General features: G+C 37.2%; 1 long non-coding RNA gene across 1 annotated transcript; it reads right to left on the bottom strand.

Annotated features, from left to right (window-relative positions):
• Window positions 1–2836: 2836 nt before the first annotated feature.
• On the bottom strand, window positions 2837–14683 carry LOC121026071 (uncharacterized). Its single transcript, XR_005788253.1, has 3 exons — window positions 14515–14683; window positions 7916–7918; window positions 2837–2848 (listed from the first exon to the last, which is right to left on the bottom strand). It is a non-coding gene; the product is annotated as an uncharacterized LOC121026071 (long non-coding RNA).
• Window positions 14684–14907: the final 224 nt, after the last annotated feature.

Raw genomic sequence — 14907 nt, 5'->3', positions numbered from 1 at the left:
AGACATGGAATCTGAAACAGGCTTCAGGCTCTGAGCTGTCAGCACAGAGCCCGACACGGGGCTCAAACCCATGAACTGTGAGATCATGACCTGAGCTGAAGTCAGACACTTAACCGACTGAGCCACCCAGGAGCCCCAAGACATAACAAGGTTTTAAAATAAATTATTCGTATTTTTTTATATCCAGGATACTCTTGTAGATATTTAAAAGCAAATGGGATGAACAGTAGTCAAATAAATTCTTCTGGGTGAGTTTAAGGATACCACAGTAGGCTATTAGTATCTGATATCAATTCTTTTGTCCACATAATCCTCTTACCCTTTTTTTGTTTAAGTTTATTTATTTTGAGAGAGACAGAGACAGCACACGTGGGGGAGGGGCTGAGAGAAAGAGACATAAAATCCCAAGCAGGCTCCACACTTTCAGCCTGGAGCCTGATGCAAAGCTTGACCTGAGTCAAAACCAAGAGCGGACAGTGATTCTCATGAGCCACCCAGGCACATGTCCCCTTACTCTTAGGTTTTTTTTTTTAAGTTTATTTATTTATTTTGAGGCAGGGAGGGGCAGAGAAAGAGGGAGAGAGAGAATCTGAAGCAAGCTCTGCACTGTTAGCACAGAGCCTGATGTGGGGCTCAAACTCACGAACCGTGAGATCATGACTTGAGCCAAAACCATGAGTCAGATGCTTAACTGACTGAGCCACCCAGGCATCCCACTCTTGAAAACATACCCCATCTTTTTGAAGTAGAAGGATAATCATGAGGGCATGACATCATGGAAATCAAACGGCGAAGTATCTTTAGGAATGTCAAATGCTACTGAAGGGATGAAGAAAATGAGGACTCAAAATTGGCCTGAATTTAACAAAATAGAAGTTACTGGTGATTGTAACAAAAGAATTTTCTGAAAGAATTTGGAGATTAATGTGTGACCGAATGAGTTCTAAGGTGAAAGGGGAGTGAGAAAATAGAGATAGTATCAATATAACAAATTTTATCAAGAGCAAATGATTTCTTCATATCTGGAAATACTGTAAAGAATCCTGCCAGCCATATGTTTAGAATTGGTATGGTTAAACTCTATTTTCAGATGAAGAAAATCAGAGTCCAGAATAAATTGGTGTTTGCTTCTTATTTCTAGTTCACATCATACACCCAAGGCAGACAATTCTTTCTTCCTCAGGTGCTACTTCAGTGCAATCATCTTTGATTCCAGTATCTAGCACCATGTGCATATCACAGTAGTTTCATAAAAAAAAAAAAAAAAAAAAAAAAAATATATATATATATATATATATATATATATATAAGCACTTTGGAAAAATAAGTTTCAGGCAGAAGCTTCAGAAGACACTTTTATAAAGGGCACTGTACAAGAAGGGGCTCAGGATGATGACAAAGTGGCCTGGGGTACAAAAAGCTAAGTATTTTTTTTCCAGTTTCTGTATGGCAGAGTTCCACCAGAGTGCCCTGAGTGTTCAAGTGCGGTGGAGACGCAGCGAAATAGAACAGTGGTGCACTGGTAACGAAACTGACTCTTGAGCTGTAATAAATAGCCAGTAGACACAGGAGTACATAACATGGGAATGAGCTTAGTATGGGAATGAGCAGGATCACCTGGAGCCATTGTTCACTTTGTGAATGCACATAAAATACTTAATGACTCCCCCAAATAATTTAATTGGGTTTTATTTTAGAAAACATGTAAGTGGGGACAAGAAATATAAAAACTTGAATCATTATTCTTGCTGTGGTTTTATTCATATCATGGCATTATGGGGATGTGTAAGAATTTGATTGTGTGTGTGTGTGTGTGTGTGTGTGTGTGTGTTCCCATCTATGTTGGTTACTTTTACCAAAGGGACTGCTATTGGTGGGAAAATAACATAATTTGTCTGCAGTTTACCTGAAAGAGTTAATAACATATTCCTCAAAAGACCCACTTAACCTGTCCTCGAGCACAAAACGTGGCTTCGTCACTAATAAAACTGAGTGAGAGAAATTCTACAAACATCTAGAGAACAATGAAACCATACAAAATAAACACAGTGGGATCATTACCAGTAAATCATTCTGGGCAAAGTTAAGAGGGTTTCTTTTGGCATCTTATAAAATTAGTGCATGAAGGGAGGACTATGGATAATAAATGTCTAAGTTTCAATAAGGTGGTTGGTACAGTGGTTCCAGTGAGTGTATAAAAATTGTCAAATCAGTTTTGATAAGAACACAATAAAATGGATTAAAAACAAACTAAGAGATCGTGAATGTGGAGAATGATAGATGAGAGTAGGACCTTTGAAGTACCGAAAAATGATTCTTGGCTCTAGTAAATGGATTTCTGACCATAAATAGAGGGCAAATAGGGTTTGAATTAGATTGGCAGATTATATCAGCTTGGAAGGTGCTGTAAAAATCAGTTTGGAGAGAGAAATGATATAACTGGTTGTAAATAAGTTAAGTCTGTGGGCAGAAAAGAACAAATGAGATTCAATTTGTAAAAGAGCAAGCAGGAAAGCTATTACCAAACAACTGTATGACACTACCATTTATTGCTAATAAAAGTGATGGCATAGCATTTTACAGTATATAGCATGCCTCGTAAATACTGATTTTTATGTGCTTATTGGGTAGCAAGCCAAGTGAGCAGACTACTTTCTGGAATAAGGTTGATTATCCAAGGGAAGTCATTGAGTCCTCCTCGGACTACGCACTAGTGTCAGTGTGTTTGGCAGATGGGCCAGCTGCGGAACTTGTTTCCATCTCCATCTGGCTCCTACTGATTCTTGGAGCCTTTTCTGCCTGTTAGGAAACAGGCAGCAAATATTTCTTAATCGTATAGCAACATGTCCTTAATGCTCTGATGTTCAATCAGGGGCTGCCTTCTAAGTTGTATCCCATTGCATATTCTGCACTTTGTCCCCTCTAATGTATTTTTGTTATTTGTCAAATATAATTTCATACAATAAGTGCACAACTTCCATCTGTCCCCTAAGGTCTAAAATAAAAAGAAAAGACAAACAGAGTTCCTCCTGTTTCTGGTTCATTGGGCCACAGGTGTTGTAGGCAAAGGACTGTTTATTGGTGAGAGATGGGACATTTCCTCCAAGTAAAACCACCTAATTTGTCTCAAAAATTAGAATTCAAATAAGAAAACAAAGTAGTATATACGCATCAAAAAGGGACACAATGAGATGTGTTGAAAGCTCAGTTGTTAGCTACTCAAGATGTGAATACATGATCATATACACAGAAAACAAATGGAAATAAACAAGGCAAGTTTCTTATTCTGCATAGTTAAAATATGGTTTATTACTCGAAAACACAGTTGCATTAGCTTCCTGATAGCCTTAGTGATTTCTTTTTAACAGCAATTAGGACTCAGTACATTTTCTTACACCTGATATGCATGTGATACAAATATCATCAAAATAATGATTATAAACTCTTCTCCTAATTACTTCTTTCCTTGTGTTTGAAAGTGCCAGTGACTTTCCGGTGTTAGAATGCCAACTGAAGCCAAAGAACAAAGTGTACCAAACTCCTTTAAAGGACAATAGATGCGTTGAAGAGTTCTATTAGAATTGTATGGTGAAGGAAAAAAGCAGGTCAGAGGTATTTAGACTGAGAAAACCAAGTCATTTCATCATAAATACATAAGAATGGTGAGCAGCCCCAAAGAAAGAACAACTTGAAGACTTGCTTCAAATGCGAGCCTATTGTTACTTATAAAAGGGTAATTATGATGATAAAATTGAGTGCATTTAAATTCGGTTTCCTAAGTAAGTGAGTACCTCACCGTCTTCAGAGCTTGTGGGATGCTCAAGCATTCACAATTACGTTTGACATTATATTAACTGGGTGAAGAGAAAACTCTTGAGGCCTCATAACTGGGCAAATCAGTATTGGCAAGGAATCTGGGTCAAGAATGCCAATGTCAGTAAAGAATAAAAAGATCAGCATTTTCAGTTAGAATATCATATTTTCTGACAAAGCTGTACTTGTCAAGAAGGAATGAGGTTAAAAATCACCCAGAGTTTGCATCTGAGTTCTCAGTAAGAGATAAGGATTATGGAGAATCATGAAGAATTAGGCATGGAGGTTGAGATTTCACACATGTGAACAGGAATTGTCATGACTCCAATAGAAAGAAAAGGATGTCTGTGATGAAGATTTGGGGTGATGGGGGGAGTGTGGGGTCCAGAGATGATGGCCAAGAAACAATTCTTGTAGATGTCTTTGGTGCAAAAAGGTGATTTTTATTAAAGCATGGGGACAGGACCCATGGGCAGGAAGAGCTGCACTGGGGTCGTGACAAGTAACTCATTCTGTACCCTTAGGTTGGGAGGGGATCAGGGATACAGTAAGTCTCTAAGGAATTTGGGAAGCAAGGTTTCCAGTGCCTTGAGGGGCTAGCTGTTGCTAGGGAAACACCATTTATTACCGTTTTATAAAACCACAGTCATGAGACCCTTCAGATGTTTATCTGGGCAGGGAGGGGCATAAGCTTGGAGTATGATTGCCAGCATATATCTTGGGGAAGCTGAGATAAAGGAAGTAGATTTACAGGATCCTCAAGGTTGGGATAACATTAAGCTAAGATTGTCTTTTGCCCCCAGCAAAATGTCATCATCTAGGCAGCTGAGCTCCTAGAGGGAGGTCATTCTGCTGGTTTCAAGGACTTGTCTATGGGCTGAAGGCAGTAAGGGAATTTAATTTTTCATCTGCCTTAGTTTCCCACATCACCATGGCAAGCACTTTAACCCCTTTCCTTTGTTTCTTGGATAGCCAGGAGTGTCCCAGGAAAATCACACATATTCCACCAGGGGGCGGTGCTGTTAGCCTGTATTTTGCCCTCAGCTTGCCCCCACACTCCCTTATCATCTGGAAGATAGAACTCTTGCCTTGACCACTCAGACACTTTATGCTGCTACCAAAAGCTCAACCCCATCTTGAAGGTTTTCCATGACCAGAGATTTCCCCTAAATAACACAGCGAATCAGTTATATTTTACATACATTTTATTTTTCTTGTTGAACTATGGACAAGTTGATGATGTTTGAAAAGAATTAGCTAATATGAGTAAAATGTAAGAGCTTTATTAAAATAAAAGGCCAAGTTTTGAATGCACTGTACTGGTAGGTCCATAGCTCTTGCTGTGAAGTATGCAAAGATGAGTAGGCTGTATCCTGCACTCTCAGGAGGTATGTAATTTAATGGTAGGCAATGACATGCAAAACTAACTCTAAATAAACAGAAGACAATTACATAGCAACAAAAATTCAGCAGCAACACAGTAAAACAATTTGTTTGGGAGATAAAAACATTTCCAAAATAATCCCAGCCCTGTATGTAGAGTCGGGACTTCTTTACAGTTGGTAAAGATATAAGGATGAAACAAGCCATCCCACCAAGGGCCGATTCCCCAACAGGAGGCTCATTTTATCTTTATCTTTTTTTTTTTAAATCATTTTTGTCCATGGGGCGCCTGGGTGGCGCAGTCGGTTAAGCGTCCGACTTCAGCCAGGTCACGATCTCGCGCTCCGTGAGTTCGAGCCCCGCGTCAGGCTCTGGGCTGATGGCTCAGAGCCTGGAGCCTGCTTCCGATTCTGTGTCTCCCTCTCTCTCTGCCCCTCCCCCGTTCATGCTCTGTCTCTCTCTGTCCCAAAAATAAATAAATGTTGAAAAAAAAATTTTAAATCATTTTTGTCCAGCTTTACTTTCACTTTGATAGTCTGAGCTAAAATGGCAAGACAGCATTCTTTGAAGGATGAATCAAGAACATATTCCTAATTTCTCTTGTTTTTGTCGTTGTTGTATCATGTTCGCAATGCTGTTCGTTGCCATCCAGAACAGAAGGCTCGCTCACCGTTCACAATGAACATGTATTACAGTGAGAGGGAATTTGCCATTGCTAAGATTATATGACACAACTTTAATTTTCTATCTCAGGCCTGGATGATGTTACTGAGCCTTGATTTCTAAGAGAAGCCAGCCTTTTGTTTTGTGGGGTTTTGTTTTGTCTGGTGGGTCCATTCTACTTCTTCTTTTTTGGAACCCCCTTACCCTATCAATTTCCTTGAGATCTAATTTGGCTGAAGTTATGGACAATCCTATAGTTTACTTTTATTAAGTCATTTATCATTTCCTTTTATTATTGATGGCATGAAAATTCCTTCTTCATTCTACATAAATGAACTAAGTGCCTTTTACACACCAGTGTTCTTTAGATGGGAAATACAGTGGTGAATGAAACCAGCCAAGTTGTTGCCTTTCAGAATTCACAGTTTAAGGCAGGGGACAGACAATAGTCCTGGATACAAAAAAATTATTAGAAGAATAAAATTCCAGGTGGTAGTGAGTTGTGTGAATGTTAACGTGTCAGAGTAAGGTTGTGGAGAAGGGCAACATTACTACTTCTGGTAAGATGCTCTGGAAAGGCTGCTTGAAGGAGACCAATTGAGGCTGGAATGAAGTGAGTGATGTAGCCCTGTGAGCTTCTGGAGGGAAAGGGTTCTCAGGAGAGCAAATGAAAGGCCCTCTTAGGATGAAGTCTTTGGTGTGACCAAGAGGCAGCAAGTGACCAGGTAGCTAAATTGCAGTGAACGAAGCAGAAAGAATAGGGGTGAGGGCAGAGAGGTAGTCAAGGACCAACTCTGATTAAGTCTTTTTTTTTTTCCTAAGCTAAAACTATCATTTTCATTAATATGTCTGTGGTCCCATGGTCATATCCCCCTTTACCTGCTTTCTCAGGCCTTGACCCAGCGTTGACTTTGTCCTCTCTTCTCTAGATTTTCCTGTAAAGATACTTCTACTCATGTCCCTGCTTCCAACATACATAAGTGTGATTTGTTGTGCTCGTGAAATAATTAGGAATATATTTATATTTGTCAAGACATTTCACATATGGCTTATTTATAAGGTTCACCTTTGTAGCAGTGAATTGCTTAAGGTAAAGACATAGAAGGGTGTTAGTAATAATTTGAGGGTTGGTGCAGAGGACAACCAATATTTGTAACAACAAATGCCAAATTCAAAAAGAATATTTCATTATTAGGGTCTTAATGTAAAGAAGGTGGTAGGGAACCTCCACTTCAGGCTGAGTAGGGCAAGAACTACCCCCTCCCCCCTCCAGTCTATTTCCCTGCAGCTATGACCAATGATTATCACTCACCCATCAGATCCAACTCAGTGAAGGGGCAAAAACATTGATGTAGCTGCTTTGAAACGCAGCAGATTCAAAAATCACATCCATAGCATGGTTTTTGAGGATCCTCTGTCTTTTCCAGTCAGCAACCCCTCAGGTATGATAAGTAGCTCTAATATAATTTATCCTTTAAACCAAGAACCAGAAGAAAAAAAGTTACTTCTAATCCCCCTATCTCACTTTATCTGTTTTACAGTTGCTGTTCTCTAGGTGAATAGAAAGGGTAGGGAAGGAATCAAAGAAAAAGGAAAAAAAATTAAAACTTCAAGAAACCTACCCATTGTCTTTTTTTTGTTTTATTTTTTTTTGTCCATAAATAATCTCTGGGCAAAATTATATGTTATAAGGAAATGCATTCCAAAACTTAATTAGGGTTTTTAAAATTCAAGCCCAACATATTATTTTACTTAATTTATATGGGGAATAGGAAGTTCTAATTCAAAGGAAACAATTCAGTTTGTAGCCTGTTCTCCAGAAGAGGGAGGCCAAGCCACATTTACCCTCAAGTTTAACCAATGCTCATATTAATCTTAATGTTTTCCATTCTGGCTCTGGATGTGCACCTGAGAATTGTCCTTCATGGAACACTTTTACATGGGGCCTGGTATCCAGAATGGTCTCATCCTGGGGTTCTTAGGAGTAGAATGTGTACGCAGAAATGGTTTAAGTAAGCAGAAAGATCTAAACTTTAACCTTGGTTTTTTTTTGAACTCCCTGAAAGGTCACTAAGTTCTACTTACACTGGCCTGCCTTTTTATCTTGGTCTCAACAAAGCATTGTCCAATCTCAAGGACATCTGTGTGGATCCCATTTTCTAAGCTATTCCAATGATTAGCTCAGTTAAATATTACCTACTCTGGGAAGCCTTATGGTATCAACATAAATAAATAACATCCTCCATTCCAATTCTTTCTACCACGTTATTGTACTACCCAATTATATTTATTACACAGGATTCAAAGATTATACACAGATAATTCAAAATTATCTACTTTATTTACTAGTTTCCTGGTTTTGTCTGTTCTGATCCACTAGAATACAGGCACCATGATTCTAGCTATGTTATTTTCTTGTTAATCTAGAACAGTGCCTGTCACACGTGCTGTTTAATAACAATTTTCATACTTTCATTGTAGGAAAATAGAAAAATTACAGAAAAGTTACAAGAAAAGAACAAAGAGTGCTCATATACCATTAAACCAGATTCATCAGTTGTTACCATTTTTCCACATTTGTTTTATAACTTTTCCTAAATATTTATGTCTCTGTCTACATGTATGTATTTTCTAAGAATATTATAATACCTATCAGTATAGGAAGTGAAGTCAAGAGATTTATTATTTTCACAGTATTATTAATTAATCCAATGTCCATATTCATATTTCACTATTGTACCAAAATATTCTCTTAGCATGCCTTTTTTTCTGATGTAGGATCCAATCCACAATCATGCATCACATTTAGTTGTCATATGTTTTGGGTATCCTTCAATCTGGAATAGTTTCTCAGCTTTTTTTCTCTTACATGACCATGAAATTTTTTAGGAGTAATTTTATTTAGGAGCATAATTATTTTGTTGAATGTCAATAATTATTTTTTGGAATTTGAATACACGAATACTAACTAACTGCCATTTAGAATTGTCTTGTCCCTATCTAAAGACACATAAGAATTGGAAACATATATATAAAATTTTCAAAACTTCACTCAGTCCATTCCAAGATCTAAGAATAAAATGGGGAGGGGACTAAGCCAGTCTTTGGGAGAGTCCCAATTTCCAATCTTCCAAAGTTTTCAATTTTCATAACTAAATAAATAATTGCAACAGACTTCTGAAATTTTTTATTAAGCTAGTTAAGAATATACCATGAAAATTTAAATAAGCTATTAGAATATATTTTATGTGGACCTCCTTTAAGGAACATACATCAGTAATTACACCAATCTTGTTTAAAATCAAGACTTAACCAGCTTTCTTTTCCAATTCCAGGTTCCAGAATTATCCTTTATTGATTATAAAAATAAAGGAAATATTGTTTGACTCAGGTTTATTTTCAACCAGGTTTTCAGGATAGAGGTTGCCATGGGCCAGCACATCACTCTCCAAAGGAGAGAATCCAAATATGGTGTGCCAACAAAATCACTTAACAATCTCAGATTTTAATACTTTTGAAACTCCAGTACAAGTATATCATGCCCTGGCCATTATTACCTACTTGTCTTCTGTGAAGAAATGGGCAGAATGCTCAGTTTAAATAAATTCGTTCCAACACCTGGGAGCTAGGAATTCTCCCTTTCACCACGAAATTTCATCACCAAAAGGTCCTAAAACACCTTGTATCTCCATGTAGTTTTTCCTTTATCTGATAGGAAAACCTGCCTCATCTTTTTAGTCAAGTCAGTAGTTTCCCAGTGCTGGAGATTTATTGGAGTAGCTGAGGAACTTGGAATAGCTAGCAATTCTTGAGCGCCACCACTAGCGATTCTGATGGAATTGTTCTGGAGCGAATTCTTAATAGTTGGTGTTGTCTAACAGAACTCCAGGTACTTCTAAACTGTAACCAGAGTTGAAGATCGCTGATCTGAACCAAGGAAATTCCCATTACCCAGTGATATCAGTCAAGTAGAATGTTGAAATACTTTCCAGTCGGATAGCCCTGCTTCTTATATAATATGCTCATCTTATCCTTTCCCCTGGTTACAAACCAATGTGTGTGGCTAATATGAATCATACCTTTTAATTCCAATTAGGTGCCATGGATTAAGACTCTTGACTAGAATAAACTGGACCATTGTGTTGCATGAATATGTGATCAAGAAACCAGAAACCATGCTAACTTTGTCAACATCAATTACATTGTTAGAATTGATTATACCTCTTATATCCCTTCTTTACGTTAAATCTTTGATCATTTGCTTGATTTCTTCTTTAGAATTGTCATAGTTTTTCATTGCAATGATGACTCATTTAGGTAAGAGATTTTCAGCTGTATAGAAATCAAAAGCATTTGATTTATCACCAGTGAAAGAACATGACAGATTATAAAACTTTGCAAGAGACCATTATGTAGTTAAAGGATTTATATATCCTTTTTTATTTGGTCTCTACAAATATGGGTATTATGATGCAAATAGTTAAAAACAAAATAAAACACAACAATGTCCTTGTCGTCTGAACCCTTTCCCTGTAATTTAATCTGTGTTTTGAAAACTACCCATTTCTGAGCTCATCAATGGTTCTTGAATATCGGGTGCACCCTATTTAATCAATAACTAAGCCTTCATTAGGTTGAATGAGCTGTTGATATGTACTTTAACATATTCAAAGTCTGTTCCTCAGTATAGATACTAATTGGATCTTTATTGAATGAAAAGGTCAAGTCGGACTTTCCCTTGGCAATGCTGCTAGCTCCCTCAGATTCGCATTAACAAAACCATGTTATTGCTGCACAAAGAATGCTTATAGAAGAAAAAAAAGAGTATTGACTTCACTGTATGTATTATATTCCCTGAAAATATTTAGAAATGGGCGTTCGTTACAGAAGCAAGGAACTTGACAGCTTATTGATTATGCAAATGTTCCCTGCACTTACTTAAAATGAACTAATTAGTGCAAGGGTTGGCAAACTCTTAAACGGCCAGGTAGTTACAGTTTTAGGCTTTGCTGGCCACATGGTCTGTCACAACTATTTAACTCTGCTGTTGTAATGCAAAAGTAGCCATAGATAATATGTAAAGAAATGGATGTGGCTCTGTTACAATAAAAGTTTGTTTACAGAAACAGATGGTGGGGCGGTGGGTTATAGTTTGCTCACCCCTGGATTAGTGGGGTAAACTATGTCCCATACATATAATACACATATGCATACACATACATGTGTTTTGTTTGCAAAATGGAATTGTCTCTTTTAGCAAATTTAGCACTGTAAAGTAAACCTGCAAGAGGTGCGGGTGAATTTTGTATATATTTGAAGTTGCCACGTCTTTTATTTTTAATCAGCTTGTCAGATTGTAAGACAAAATAGTGAAACTCTCTATCTGAGTCTACTTTACTTAAGTAAACTTCCCTGAAGGTATTTGGTATAGCGTTTCCTGAAGAAAATCAGTTGAAAAATTTAGCTATTTATTAACTCTGGACACTTTTAAGTAAGTAAATAAATAAATACTCTCCTATTTGGTTGTTTGGCTAGAAATTTGCACGTAAGATACTTCAAGCTCTCCTGACAAAGACACAGATTTCATTACCTCAGCGAAGGCACACACAGGTCATATTTCAAAAGACATTCTAGTTGTTTTCTGTGGGTGGAACAGAACTCTATCATCAAATCTAAGTGCACTTAATTTGGGAAGAGGGGCAGGTGGTTAAAGGTTTGGTATCAAAGAAATAGATAGTGAATTGAAGAGGAAGAATGTTCCTAAAGTGGTCTAAACAGATGGGCTCTAAAATCAGTCTCATCTTTCAAAATATTGCTGCCTCAGGGTCTTGTGGTAATTTTTCTTCGTGATATGCCCTGATACCTGATCATAGGAATACACACATGAAAAGGAAAAAAAAAAGCAGTGTTACCCTTCTGGTCTATTTCAGCTGCCTACAGTGACCTCCTTTATAGTCATCTGTTAACTTTTCCCTCTTGCATTTTGGAACTTGTACATGTCCAGAAATGACAGTTACAATAAGAGTGGCCCACATATCCTCTGAGATTGAGACAGGGACATTCCCTATAACACTCAAATCTAGTATTACAAAAGAGAAACACAACTAACCAGTGAGACTTTCACTGCTGTCTGGCTCACAGAAGCAGAGCAGCTTCTCATTCACTACCTAAGTATTGTAGAGAGGGTGCTGCAGTGCATGTGCCTAAAACAGAGAGTAGCTGGGCTTACACTTTTTATGTGTATTTGGCTGTATAGTCCACAGGAGTCTGGTATCAACTTCTGAGACATGGCTACACACTTTAACTGAATCATGTGTATCTTTAAAAGGAAACATATTAAAAGAAAAAGCTTCTGCCCTGCAAAGGAAGCAATCCACAAAACTAAGAGGCAACGTGTGGAATGGGAGAAAATATTTGCAAATGACACATCCAATAAAGGATTAGTATCTGAAATATATAAAGAATTTATAAAACAACACCCCAAAAGCAAAGAATCCAATTTAAAAATGGGCAGAAGACATGAACAGATATTTCTCCGAAGAAGACATACGGATGGTCAACAGACACTCATCATCACTCATCATCAGGGAAATGCAAATCAAAACCACAATGAGATACCTCCTCACACCTGTCAGAATGGCTAAAGTCAGTAACACAAGAAACAACAGATGTTGGCGAGGACGTGGAAGAAAAGGAACCCTCTTGCATTGTTGGTGGGAATGCAAACTGGTGCAGTCACTGTGGAAGACAGTATGGAGTTTCCTCAAAAAGTTAAAAATAGAACCACCTTATGATCTAGTGATCTCACTACTGGGTATTTATCCAAACAATGTGAGAGTACTAATTCAAAGGAATACATGCACCCCTATGCTTAGAGCAGCATTATTTACAACAGCCAAGATACGGAAGTAGCCCAAGTGTCCATCAGTTGATGAATGGATAAAGAAATGGTATATGTGTGTGTGTATGTATATGTATATATACAATATGGAATATTATTCGGCCATAAAAAGGATGAAATCTTGCCATCTGCAACAATATGGATGGAACTAGAGAGTATAATGTTAAGCAAAATAAGTCAAACAGAGAGAGACACATACCCTATGTTTTCACTCATATGTGGAATTTAAGAAACAAAACAAATAAGCAAAGGGAAAAAAATAAGAGAGCAAGAGACAAATCAAGAAACAGACTCTTCATTCTAGAGAACAAACTGATCATTACCAGAGGGAAGATGAATGAGGGGATGGGTGAAAAGGTGATGGGGATTAAGGAGCTCACTTGTGATGAACACCAGGTGCTCTACGGAAGTGTTGAATCACTGTATTGTACACCTGAAAGTAATATTACACTTAACTGGAATTAAAATCAAAACTTAAAAAAAAAAAAGTAAACATATTATTCTTTTTTTGGTTTTTTTTGTTGAAGTGTAGTTGAGTTACAATATTATATTAGTTTCAGGTGTACATCACAGTAATTTGACAACTATATACATTACAAAAAGCTCACCATAGTAAGTGTAGTTACCATTTGTCACCATACAAAGTTATTGCAGTATTATTGACTACATTCCCTATGCTGTACTTTTCCTCCTTTTGACTTATTTATTTTATAATTAGAAGTTTGTACCTCTTTATCCTCTTCACACACTTCCCCATCCCTCCCCGATTCTTCTCCCCTTGGGCAACCACCTATCTCTTCTCTGTATTTGTAAACATATTATCCTTGATGCTTTTCTAAGACTGTTGACATGTATCTTATACAGCAACTACATGTAGAGATTTCATTTCTATGACTATGAATGCAAATAGTAATGTATCTGTTATTTAATAGTTTCCACATGTGAAAAAATACTACTGATGAAAATATAGATCAATGATCTTGGGAAAATTAATCTAACTGCACATTTGCCAGAAGTTTGCAAATGATTTGTTTGTGTGGATTCTTTGTTATGTTTTATGGTAATTTTGAAAATTGGCTCCGTAGAATAAAGTAAAAAGCAATTTTATTAGCTTTTATAAAAAGCTTTTAAATGATTTCACTAAACATTTAAAAATAAAAATAAATAACATCTGAGACATATCACTGAGATTATCTTACAAGTCTCTGGGGCGTACTTATGATTTATTTGCTATTTTGGAAAGCTTTTAACCAACCCCCCCCCAAAAAAACCTGTGTATTTTGTATTCCAAATAATTCCATAATGTATTCATTTGTTTCACAAACAAGCAAAGGCTATTTCCAAAACCAGTATTTATTTGAAACCTTAGGAAATTTGACCTAAACAGAGTTTAGGTACCTCCTAAATACCCTAAACCCTAATAATAGGGTAACTCCTATTATTCTACTAGTGTTCGCTACCTGTGAAGCAGCTCTAGGCTTATCCCTCCTAGTGAGTATCCAACACATACGGAACGGACTATGCACAAAAGCTAAATCCCCTACAGTGCTAAAAATTATTATTCCAACTATAATACTAATTCCATTGACATGGCTATCAAAACCCAATATAATCTGAATTAAGAGCCCACAGCCTACTAATTAGTCTCGTCAGCCTTACCTACCTTAACCAACAAAACGACAACAATCTCAACTTCTCACTACTGCTCTTCTCAGACCCGCTCTCTGCACCCCTCCTGGCATTAACAGCATGACTAACACTAATACTTATAGCCAGCCAATGACACTTATCAAAAGAAACCCTTGCCCAAAAAAAACTATACATCACAATACTCACCCTTTTGCAACTATTCCTAATTATAACCTTCACCGCCATCGAACTAATTTTGCTCTATATTTTATTTGAAGCTACACTAGTTCCCACCATGATTGTTATCACCCGGTGAGGTAATCAAACAGAACAAATGAATGCAGGCCTTTACTTTCCATTCTACACCCTAGTAGGTTCATTATCTCTCCTAGTCACATTACTGTATATCCAAAACACATCAAGCTCCCTAAATATTCTAATCATACAATACTGAACTGAACCAATCTCAACCACTTGATCTAATATTTTCCTTTGACTAGCATGTATAATAGCATTCA

Source organism: Herpailurus yagouaroundi, unplaced genomic scaffold, assembly GCF_014898765.1.
Source record: "Herpailurus yagouaroundi ecotype Mexico unplaced genomic scaffold, PumYag 67793, whole genome shotgun sequence".
Taxonomy (NCBI): domain Eukaryota; kingdom Metazoa; phylum Chordata; class Mammalia; order Carnivora; family Felidae; genus Herpailurus; species Herpailurus yagouaroundi.
This window is presented reverse-complemented; position numbering and strand designations above follow the sequence as displayed.